This window comes from Phalangium opilio, unplaced genomic scaffold, assembly GCF_054372755.1.
Source record: "Phalangium opilio isolate 3A_F unplaced genomic scaffold, DU_Popi_V2 ptg000045l_1, whole genome shotgun sequence".
Classification (NCBI taxonomy): domain Eukaryota; kingdom Metazoa; phylum Arthropoda; class Arachnida; order Opiliones; family Phalangiidae; genus Phalangium; species Phalangium opilio.
In genome coordinates, this window is record NW_028324168.1 from 7,396,808 (window position 1) to 7,409,016 (window position 12,209).

General features: G+C 36.1%; 1 protein-coding gene across 1 annotated transcript in view; it reads left to right on the forward strand.

The window, feature by feature from the left end:
• The window catches only part of mei-W68 (meiotic W68), a 70,664-nt gene that overhangs the window by 32,629 nt on the left and 25,826 nt on the right, over positions 1–12,209 (forward strand). The window contains exon 3 of the mRNA XM_089838254.1: positions 9,657–9,722. The gene's annotated coding sequence lies outside the window, so the exon portion shown is untranslated. The remainder of the gene's footprint in view (positions 1–9,656; positions 9,723–12,209) is intronic.

Below are 12,209 nucleotides of genomic sequence, written 5' to 3' on the forward strand. Positions count from 1 at the left end.
ATTACCGAAATAAACTTAACTCAATTGGGGGAAATTTTTCTCTTCTCTAAAGCTGCATGCAGTCATCTTCCGTTCCGCCTCTAAAACCCATCGCTATCCCTCCCTTTCTAAAGTCTAATTTGCTAAAAATTTTCAAACTGGTCAAGCTAAGTTTAAGTAGCCACTCGCCCGCGTGTAAAAGAAATTTTTGTAAGGACCACTATAAAGTTTAAAAAGCGTTTCGGACGTCCCCCGCTTCGGATAGTAGGTTTTTTTTTCAACGTTCTTAAGGGACACTGAGAGAGAAAGATGGTTTAGTAGCGGACCCTTCGACGGTGGGTGGACGGTGATAGCGGGTCATCAGTCACTATGTCCGAACCGACAGTCAAAAAAAGGTCCTGGGCTATTAGGGCTACTCGATCAAAGTGATTTTTAGTACGGTTTTAAGGGGCTTATTCGGACATAACACAAGGTACTTTGATTTTGCAAGACCCTTAGTTTAATAACCAGTTCTTATAACTCAAAAATAAATTTAACGGTACAGTTTTTAGAAGTTTTTAAGTTTTATCCTGCTGTTAGGGAAAGATGCCATTCAGGGGAAATCCATCCCATGTATTTCTTACCAGCCCCTGTAGAAATGTTTACACTGCGGCGCATCTGTGCAATTATAAAAGTCACCATGTAGGGGCAATCGGAAATTTTCTGTAAATATTTATAAATTATACAAAACTTAAATTCTTTTATCTGATGTGAACAAAACCTGTATCTTATAACACCCCCTAAATTTAAAAGTGTATATTGCTGCCAAGAAGCAATTTTGAAACTTAGAAGGGGGAGGTGAAATAGAGGGAGGGGGGATTGAATAGAAGCTAAATTCCCTAAAACGAGAGATGATCACTGAAATAGATTCTCCTGATGGGTATTATTGCGTCCCACGATCTATACTTACAAAATTCGATGTACTTAAATCGATTTTAAAAACCTATATAGATACTTTTTCCTATAAGTGCCCATCGTACTGTTGAAAAATTGTGAAAATGCTGCGCAATTTTATGGCTTGGTTTCGTTGACCCGACATTTTGTAGACTATATAGAAGTGTGTGTCTATGTATATATGTAGTGATATACAGTCATAACTTTAGAGTTTCTCTTCTAAGAAAAAGCTATATAGAGCCCTGATCTATATATATATCTATATATATTTGGCGAGTTATTGATAGACCAGATTCGGTATATATTGAATTTTTGCCTCCGAAGTCTTTTGCAACCCTTTGGTCCCAAAAGAGCCTATACACGTAACGTAGCATTACTTAAATTGAAGGAATAACTTAAAGTTTTCTCTTTTTTTTTATTCACGGCTTCTCTAGCTTGTGTCTTGAATCTGAAGCTCTTAAGTTGATGTAAATGTTTACGGAGGCATTGAGTCATATAATTTAATATATTTAGAGAATTAATTACTTTTTATTAATGTGCTTAATTGCTCGAGTCCTGATTGATGCAAGTCCAATTATAAGGTATCATTTGAAAGGCAAGAAATAGAGATATCACATAGTCGATAGAATTTCCTGTGCCTCTTATATAACCAGAGATAGGTCACATATTAGGTTTACTTTACTTTATGAGCTTCTCCCCAACCCGAATTTTTTTGCCTTTAAGAATGTTGCATCGATTTGTATATAGAATGGATACTTATACAGTGTGTCCATGCGCCTTTTCTGAATTGAGTTAAAGGCTAAACAGTTCTGTAGTTTCTACGACGTTTCCCCTACTTCTCTTCATTCGTAATTGTATCATGAATATATATAGAATGTAGATAGTGGATCTTCGTCAAGCCGTATTGCTCCCGTCTCTGTGTGATAGATGGTAGGAACATCGACGCCCCTGTGCCTTTAACTTGCCACTCTATATATTTCCCAGGCATTTTTTTCAATATCAAAATTTACTAAGGGATAAACTAGGGGATTTATGCATTTTCCGTAATCTTAAGAATTACTCTTTCGTCGTGGTACTTTCTCCTGTTGAAATTTAATACATTTTTGTTTCCCTTTCGTTACGTCTAACTCTTTTATAAGATCTATACTCGCCTAAACACTATGGAAATGAAATAGTGAGGGTCCTCTGTACTTTTTTCATTGCATCAATCTTTTCCTTGCAGCACTATATAGCTTCATTTCTTTAACAGATTCGTTTTAGCATCCTATTCTGCTTATATTTAGAAGTTTCTTGCGTGGCACCCCCCCCCTCCACTTTTTTCTCCTTCAAATTGAATTGAATTTTTCTGTATAGTTTTCATCAATTTTATAAATTTACTCTGAATTCTGTTGTTGGAATTTTTTTCCATGGATGTTTTTGATAAACAACACCTAAATACTAAAAGTGTACTTTGGGAGTGAATTTTTATTATTTATTTTTTCTGTTATGTTTGAAAACTTGTAAATGGTAGGCCTAACATGTTCAAAATTTATGTTATAAATAGAATCAGGATTCGAAATAAGGAATTCATTTTTTTTTTCAAACTGGTCCTCCAGACAAGATACCCCTGGTGTCTTGAATAATTACTACTTGTCCCAAGGACCAGTGCCCCTTACCCTCTGTATTTAAGTTGGAACTATTAAAGTAGTCCTTTGGATGGACCAGTGAGGCTCGGGATTTGAATTAAAAAAGTGGTCCAATGAAGCTTGCATAGAACCCAATACAGCCTGTATATTTCACCATCTCTTTAATGCTTTTAATGCGACACAAATATCATTAATTTAAAAGCGCCCTATCTTTTTGTCAAGAAATAATTATAACTAATGATACCTTTAAAGAAAATTCTGGATACTTTTTTTCCTTCTTCATCTACCATGAAAACCTCAAAAACCTTTTGAAAAATCCAGGAGAACAATCGCGTAAAATTTCTCGTTTCAACAAAGACTTAATCGAGTTTAAACTTTAGTTCTTTTTGTGTTTTAAAATAAAAATGGGTGAGCGGGACCAAAGACAACGTGAAGAGAGAGAATGAGAGAGAGAGAGAGAGAGAGAGATCTTATAGGTGGAAAAACGTTTTATACAAATTAACCGTGTATTAATAACGCTAACTTAACACGGAAAAATCTCTCCCAATGAGCGAAAAAATAACCCGTTTTTTTATTTCAAAGTCGTCCCGGTGAGCTAAGCGGTTCTATTTGAATAGAGCTAGACATTAAATGGGACTTTTGGTAAAGTAGAATAAAGCTGTAAAACAATGGGTTCTTTTTCGGTTGGGGAAACGAACGTATGTCCTCTCTCTAACCATGCGGACTAATTTAATGTTTTGAAATTTCGGAGCGAGCGAGTGAACTGAATTATTATAGCGAACAGAGCCGAGCTGCTTTTACAGATTCGGAAATTAAGAAAACTTCTTTTTTTTTCTTTAGAGGCCGACCCCTTCCCAATCTTTGTGCTTATTTTAAGAATTAAATTATAAAAAGGAATAATGGAATGGAATAAAAAGGGAACAAGCTCCTGAGCTTGAATTTTAGTTTTTGATGTCATTTCTATATTGGTAACAGTCCGGTGGAATTAATTTTCCAAAAAACACTCGATCCAATAATAATTGTTTTCAACTAAATTTTAATTTATTTTATGATGTAATTATGAAGAAAATTTTTTACTTATATAATCAATAGATTGATTCTATATTTGAATCTAGGTACTGCATATTTTTACATTTGTGACGTCATATTGCTAAAATTCTCATGTACTATATACAGGGTGTCTGCCATAAATGAAGGGGGATGTTCTTTGGGAAATCAATCTCATAAAAAATTTTCGATTCAAAATCAATTTCCCAATGAACATTCCCCTAAATTTATGACTTAATTATAGTTCCACCCTCCCTTTAAAAAGGTAGCTAAATTCAATTAGCTATAAACATACCATAAAAATGATTAAACGGTTTCATTCCCTTACGGTATACTTTTTAAATTAATTAAATTTTCTTAACGTAAAGTTCTTTAACATTAACAATAGCTGCAGTCCAGTTAAAATTAAAGCTAGATTTAACTCGGAATATAATATTTATTGGGTCAAATAAGAAATAACCTAATGGGATATCATAACGTTAAGATATAAAGGACATTAGTTTTTCTAAGAAATTCTTCTAGCTGCTGCTCTAAACGAGAAATAAAAACAAGATAAAAAATTAAATGAAAAAGATATATATTTTGGACGGCCGCCTAATGGTTAGAAGTTATTTGACTTAAATGACGTCGCTAAAAGGTCGAATAGGCGGAAAAATTGCCATCAAACATTTCTCTCCATCCAAGCCATGGCTTTAGTATCGCTTATATCGTCCCAAAAAACATCCTAAAATGGAGGGAACAGTGGAGTGGGGTGGGGTGGGGGGTATTTTAGAAGCCCCCATTTTCCAGGAGAAGTGCCATTACCCCTCGGATGACATCAACGCAACTTCTGATGGCCGCGCACCAACTTTAAAAAAGAATCATTTTAAAAATTTCGAAATGAATCCCGAACGGCAAAACTCTGAGACACGAGATCCGAAAGGGGGGCAGGGGGTGTATCATCATTTAAGGTTTTGTTCGCATGTGTTGGAGTTTTTAATGAAACTTAGTTTACCAGACTTACTTACACTTCTATCCATATAATTGTACACTTTTGCTAAATAAACAGGGTTGCCACGGGTCAGGGAAAACCCGGAAAACCTGGAAAAGTCAGGAATTTTTTAAAGTTTCAGCAAAGTCAGGGAATCTGATTTTAGTGGGTAAAATTTCTGGGGATAAGTCTTTCTTGAAAGAGTAATGAAAGTTTCTCCTCATCCTCTCTTAACACAGAAAACTCTAGAGCAATCCTTAAAAATGTCTAGAAATCTCTTAGACTGTAACTTATAGTTAAAATGTTTCTTAATCATTTTGGTGCGAAAAATACATTGAAAAACTTAATGTAGAGAGTTTATTTAATTATAAGCACTTAAAACCTGCTGTAAACATTTACCCTTCCGCCCTAAAAGGTCAGGGAATTTTTTCTGAAAATTCCGTGGCAACCCTGATAAAAGTTCAGTAACGTTTATGGTAGACTTATTAGAAACACCCTGTATATCTGTGCCAAAAACGGAAACGCTTACTGACCCTTTTCTTTCGGTAAATACTTAAATAATAATAATAGTATAAAAACCCAACGTAACTTCCACGAGAGGGGGTAACTTAAGAAACAAACCAAGTTGAAAAAATCATATGTAGGAAATTTTCCCTGACCGTTTTTACGCCGATTACACAGACAGAGAAATAAGAAATAAAAATCGGCCATTTGTCCTTTTTTTTTGGACAAAGAAAAAAAGCACTCAAGAGTTTCAAGCTCTGAGACAAAGAGACCCTCCTGCCTCTTAAAAAACGCAATGCCAGAACGCCACTAGCTGGCAAAAGAAATATTTAGAAAGAAGAAGAAAAAAAATGTTTCAATTTTTGAAATCGCATCACATCGGCGTGCATTTGTCGAATATTGTTTCTTAAACGCGGGACGAGGCTGGACAAGGACAAGTTAAAAGCATTTTTTTGTGTGTGTGTGTTTGTGTACTTGGTTTTTATTTCTTCTTATCAAATGATATGGCCATACCAGCGAAAAATGCCTCGCAAACTATAGAAAACTTGATTTTTATTTTAACCCTTTGAGTTTTAGTGGTGATAAATTTTACTCTTTCGATAAATAAGAATTATGACTGCCCGTTGTAGTCAAGGGACTTCGGAATTTTATGCATTGCTAATACATTAAACAATAAGTAAAATTATTAATTGTTTCACCTGTTATCAGTGACTTATTTTGTTTAGAAAAGTAAAATTATTATTTTACGTGCGCCTGTAGAAATGTTTACACTGCTTCACACCGATGCTATGGGAAAAAGCAAACCTTCAGTTTAAATCTCTGATTTTTATTATCATTTAATGTAGATGTACAATTTGCCAGTGATAACTTTGTTAATTAATATTAAAAGTTTTTATCAGAAGCCTTGACGTCACAAACTATTGAAAAACATTCTATTTATTTTTTTTCTTGAAAGAAGCCATATTGATATTTTACAGTTGCTTAAACATAAAGGAAAGGTCGCGTCCCATTTAAATTCTTCCGTTATTATGATTTGATACAAAGTAGGGGGGGCGTCGACCCGAGGGGGGGAAGGGCCCTCTCATTTTATTATACGATTATGAATTTTTTTCCCCAATTGAATCAAGCTAATACTTAGGATGGGTCATCAGATATTCAGTAGGGCATAATCTTAGGCGTTTATCTCTCAAGGGAGGGCCTGGCTAGATCATTTTAAAATCTCTTTTAAAATATTCTCTACAGAGAGAAAGAGAGAGAGAGAGAGAGAGAGAGAGGGAGGCAACCTTTATTCCCCATCTCGATGATGGATTGCTCCTGTTAGAGAGACGTCTTTTCCTCACTCTCTTTCTGCCAGCTTCCCAGATGCCTTCCTTTAACTTTAAACCCATGGAGCTCCTGTTACAGCTATAAGCCTTGCACCTATTGACAAACTTTACAACTGTTTTTCTTTCTTCTTTTCTGGGCCATAGGAGAGATTCGGTTCATTCTTTTTCAGATAGCGTTATATTATAGGTGGACGCTGGGCAGTTTTAAATTTTGCGGTTTGATTTCATTAGAAATTATACCGAATTCATTATAGTTTTCATTAATTAGATAAAATTATTCTTAGAATAAGATATGGAGAAACTTAAGCGGAGGGACAATTTTTAAGGTCATTATTGATAGAATTGAATATTTATTAAGAAAGCTATAGTTCAATTACAATGAACTGTAATTTATAATTACACAACATGAAGTGCTCGAGGAACAAAAAATGTTTTAAAACCACGATAATTATTACTTTATAAAGTCAATAACTTTCAAGATTACTAAGTGATGACCATACTTATAACTCGACGGTGTCAGAAATGTCATCTTAAAATGACTTCCTCTTTCTCCGGCCGGGGAAACATACAGACTGGCGAGTAAATAATTAACTATCTGCAAAGTGGCCATCGTACGTCGCGCGAGTTGACTCAAACAAACCCCCAACCCCTTTTCCATACATACCCCCATTTCCCGAGCGCTCTGATTCCAAGAAAAAGAGAGATTTTTGGGCGCTAATTGGAAACACTAATTAACTCCCTTTTCCTTCGACCATCTCTGTCTAACTCCGCTAACAGTCGAGCCCGCCACCCCCTGAAGCCTGAGAGCTTTCACCCTCCTAATTGAAAGCATTAAGACAAAATTTTGCGCGTTTTCCCCTATATACATACTCAAGACAGTGGAATAAATAATTAAAAGGAGTTGGATTGTAAAGATCATTATGGAATATTACGCCAAACATTTTACGTAAACAAATGGGGGAGCCAACCCTTAGTATAGGGACGTACAAAGGGATTGATCCACTGCCGTCTCTGCGCAATCTCAGGATCCAAAACCGCTACAGCGCAGACGCTAAAGAGCAAGATGAAAGGCATCGAAATTCTGCTCGTGCCATGAGATGGTTCAAATTTCTCACTGTTTCCCTTAACAAAACTAGAACCTTTGAAAAATTCATATTTTCTAAAGAAAGGGGTCATGTTTTGAAGAGAATATATTTTGATGGTGCAGCTTCCTCATTAGTTATTCCAAGATAATGTTAGCTTAACGCGCGCGGCCACGCTTAACGCCAACACTCTGTCGTCAGTTTAATTTAGCAGCTAATTTTCGCTTTAAAAAAATGTCTTTCTTGAGTGAAATGTATAATCGGCGTCTAATGGCTAATTATCGCTTTTGTCCGGGGCTATTCTCTCCCTGTATTTCCGCTCACGCGCCCATTAGCCCCGCTATAAATCAGAAAGAACTCCGGCGTCACTGTCTTACGCTTCGTGTCACAGACTTTTATTCGTCTAACCCCTAATCCATCCACCCCACCCCTTATACGTACCACTTCTATACCAGTAACTCGTGAACTGCAATCTCGTATATATATTCTAGGAAACCATATTCGCTAAAAGCTATTTTGATAACTGGCTGGGCACCAGCCAGGTCTTTATCGTTCATTAATAGCGTACACGAGCTGTTAGGGGCTGTTGTTTCCCCTCATAGATATCTGAAATACGTAAACTTTCGAGGTATGGTCGTTTTTATAGCCGAAGTTGGTCCTCTCGTATATTTATGAGAGGTATTTCTTTGGACAGAAAAAGTCTCTTTGAACAGAAAAATGAAGGTAACCCCTTAAGTCCCGCATTATGAGATAGCGCACGACACAAGACAGTGCATGTAGATGAAAATGAGCTACCAAAAGACCAAACAGATCCGTTTGCGAGCAAGGTTGTGATGCGTCTATCTATTCAAGACCCATAAACAACCAAACCCTCCATCAACAACAACTAAATATATTACACTCGAGTTAGTTCCTAAGAATTTAGGCGTGAATAAGTCCATTTCGGACATCAGAGAGCGTGCGTGCACCATCCCTTATGTTCTCAGAGTCTCTGGTCTTGACTTATGTCCGCAGACTTGTTTCGCGATGCGTCCTTAAAGTCATCTTCCTCGCTTCCTCCGTAAACTGCCCTCTCTTCTATTGGAGGACATCTTTTTCTTCGGTCCTCGATCTCTTACGTGTCCTCCACTTTGGACTAATGCGCCCAAATCGCGAGAGATAGCCTAGCGCCAATTCGCGCGCGATCTTTAAAATGTACGGGCCATTTGCTGGTAAGCCAAGCGTCCGACGCTGGCAAGAAGGTTTCCTATAGCTATAGAGAGAGATATTGTATCTTCGGACACTTTCTATACGGGATGGACCTTAATAGCGACTAAGTGTTTGGACCCGCTCTTGTCGCGACGTATTAACCGCTGCCTACAGCTCATGTAATGGATATACGTAGGTTGTTTGGGGTCAAAGGTTACTTTGAAAAGGTTTTGAATATGTTTAAATCAGATAAGAGATCGTTTAATGTAGTTCAGATTGAACTTGCAAGACTTTAAACTTAAAATATTAATTTAAACAACCCCTAGGCCTATTTCTTATAAACATTTTACTTTTTTAAAAGTAAAGCTTTTCTTTTTAGACCAAATAACATTTATCGTTCCTGATTTAACAATTGAAGCAAACTTAAGTATACTTCCAACTTTATTTTTACAGGGAAAGTAGAGTTTTTTTATGAAAATGTTTTTGGGAGTATCCTTTAGCTTAGCTTAGATATTTGTTCCTAGAAAAAGGGAGGTCGTTTTCCTCCATCTGTACGTAAAAACTTTAGGCTTTTATTCAATGTTAGCCATTAAGAAGTTGCAGCTACTGCCGCTACTGTACGTATGTATACAGCTTTGACAGAAACGAGCCACGGCGCTCAAGGAAAAGTGATATTTGAACTTGCCCATAACACTTTTGCATTACTTTACTACCCTCCTTATACTTCTAAAAAATACATCAGGTATAAAAAACCGTATTGACGTTGCTTTTAGAACCGTTACGCACGCCCTTGCATAATGGTGCCCCTTACGTTTTTTTTAAATAATTTTGCAACATGGATATGTAGTATAAAAAACACTCTAAATTTTATGTATGATATATCGGCTTTATTACGATTCTAATGAGAAAGGTGAACTTTATTTTTTATTTAATTTAATATAATTCTTGATACTATTAAATATTGACATTAATGAACATAATTACCTTCTTTTTTCATTAACAGATTTATGTACAGCGTGTCTTTTCATCGAAACATTTTCAAATTTTATAATTCAAGGCTACCAATAAGGTAGGAACAATTTAATTTACTTACAATTCCCTGATGGGGTTTGGGTAGTACAATGATATCATGGTTGGCGGGAAGGGAATGCACGAGGGATAAAAAGGGCGCCCTTTTTTATTATTTTCCCGCGCTATTTGCTTCGCACGTGGATGGTGAATGATGGTGAACGCGCGCGCTTCCGAGGAATCATGATATTCGCGCCAGAATGAGCCGGTATCATCGTATCAAGTAGATCATCATTCTCCAACGAAACACAGTGCTAGATGGTCCGAAAACAGATTCCCAAAGGGAGCTTACAACGAATTGTCTCTTATATAGGGATCTCAAATTGCATACAGCCCTTATTGCACCCAATGTTATCTTTTTTTTAAATTCATTCGCTTCGATGATCCGAAAATGATCCGTTGATGTAATCGTTCGTTAAATAGAGAGGTTAAAAACGTAACTTAACGTAACGAGAAAAGTGTACGTTTATCGTATAGTTTAGTTTAAGAGAATGTCAATGGATGGACGGAAATTTGAAACATCTTTTTATTTTTATTTATTAATTTAAAAAGTCACCAGGGTTGTATAATGTTTCTTAAATAAGTTAAATGAAAATGTTAACTTCCGGGTTACTGTTTTTAAGTTAGGATTTTGATTGAAAATAGCGAAGTATTTTTTAAAATATTTCGTACACCGAAAATTCATCCAAATAACGTTGAATTTCCGCACAACATCAGTAAAGGAAAAGTAAAATTCAAACCTTTATTTTTAATCCAATTTCGAGTTCGATATGCCTATTAAAAGTAAAGCAATTAAAAGACCTAATTCGCTCAGCGATTTAATGAGCTAAATGAAATTCCGGTCCCATCCCATCCCAACCATCCATCCCCAATTGGGGTGGTCCCCCCTTTTGATGAGTCCTACATGTTCCGGGAAGGGGGAAATCTAGCCCGGGGCTGAAAATATTCTCTCTCAGTGCAGGCTACTGTACACTTAACCAGGAGGCGCACTCTTTTAATCACAGGTACTCCTTTCTGTTATTTGGTGGAAGAAGGGAGGGGGATAGGGAAACGCGTTCAGTCTCTGGCCCATCGGAGTGCTTAACTCAGACTTGCCGGGATTGTAATTAGTAATTTCATTAGTCACCTAATTAACGGGCTTAAATTAAGAATCACGACGGAGTTGATTGAATTGAGCGTCGACTCCCACCTTCCCACATTCCTAGCTCTTTTCCGTTAAGGAGAGGAGGGGCAGCTCGGGCCCCAACATTTACTTTAACTTAAGCCTGTTTAAGCTTAGTTTATTTTTGTTACTGGCCGTGTTTTAAAGGGAGGGAGTATATGTATGCTGGTCGAAATAGAAAATGAAGGAAATTGGAAAAATTTTTAATTGATATTTTAAGATGTGAATTTTATTTATTTTTGGTTTCGTTTGATGTTTTTAATTGAATATGATGTGTGTGTGGGGGGGGGGGAGTATTTTTAGGGATTTAATTAATTTAAAGGGAGTATGAAACGTATGTGCTTGCTATTGCTGTATGGCGCGTTTGACTTTATACGACATGCTTAAACTATTTTTATGGGGAAAATAATCTTAAGTAATAGATGCATGCTTTTATCCGGCGCCATCTTGGAAAATGGCTGACAAATAAGTTACTAACTAAAACTAGAAAAGTAATAAACGAAGCAGTTTGACTCAGTATTGCCTTGCTTTTAAATCAAATAAGTAAATAAATAAAATAAATAGGGACCAAATTTTTCAACAATTTAATTTCAAGCCCCCATCTTTGTCTACGTAGGGTACCCCTTTAATTCCTTTAATTTATTTCCAATACTATAAAAAAAAAACGTGAAACACTTAATGAAAAAAAAAAGAGTCGGGAGATAAAAAAAAATACTTCTCAGGAAATCTAATTTGTGCCCAATCCTGAGTTCCTGAGTTCTTCTCCGGAAGCCGGAAATGCCAACCCTTTTTATACTTTACCAAAGGTTTACCTTAATATGTATCTAAACATACTACTGTCAAGTAAGATGGTGAAACGCGGTTTAAATCTAAGCTTCAGATACCAAAGGTGTTTGCAATGGAATGAAATTGGCAATATTAGAAGTCTATTAGTTTGAAGTTGATAGTTTTTTTAAATTTCACTGATGTTTTGCATCTGGCACAAATTTTGAATCTTAAAAATCATTAGGTAATATTATTTAACTTCTTTTCCCTCAGTACCAAATATATATGTTTAACAACGAAATTCAAGGACTTGTCCGGTTAAATACTTTAATACTACGACCTTCTAGTACCATTTTTTGGGAGTAAGAAATGGCAAACTGTATACGTATGTAGGTATACTCCCCTGAAATAAAAAATTGGTGAAGAGGGAGGTAGAAGAAGAAGAAGGAGCCCCCTAGCAAACCTTAAACTGCTCAATCCGTTACTGGGAAGCGAAGCCCAGGCAAATTCATTAAGTTATTATTAAGATACACACCATTTAAATTACAAATACACGGTTCG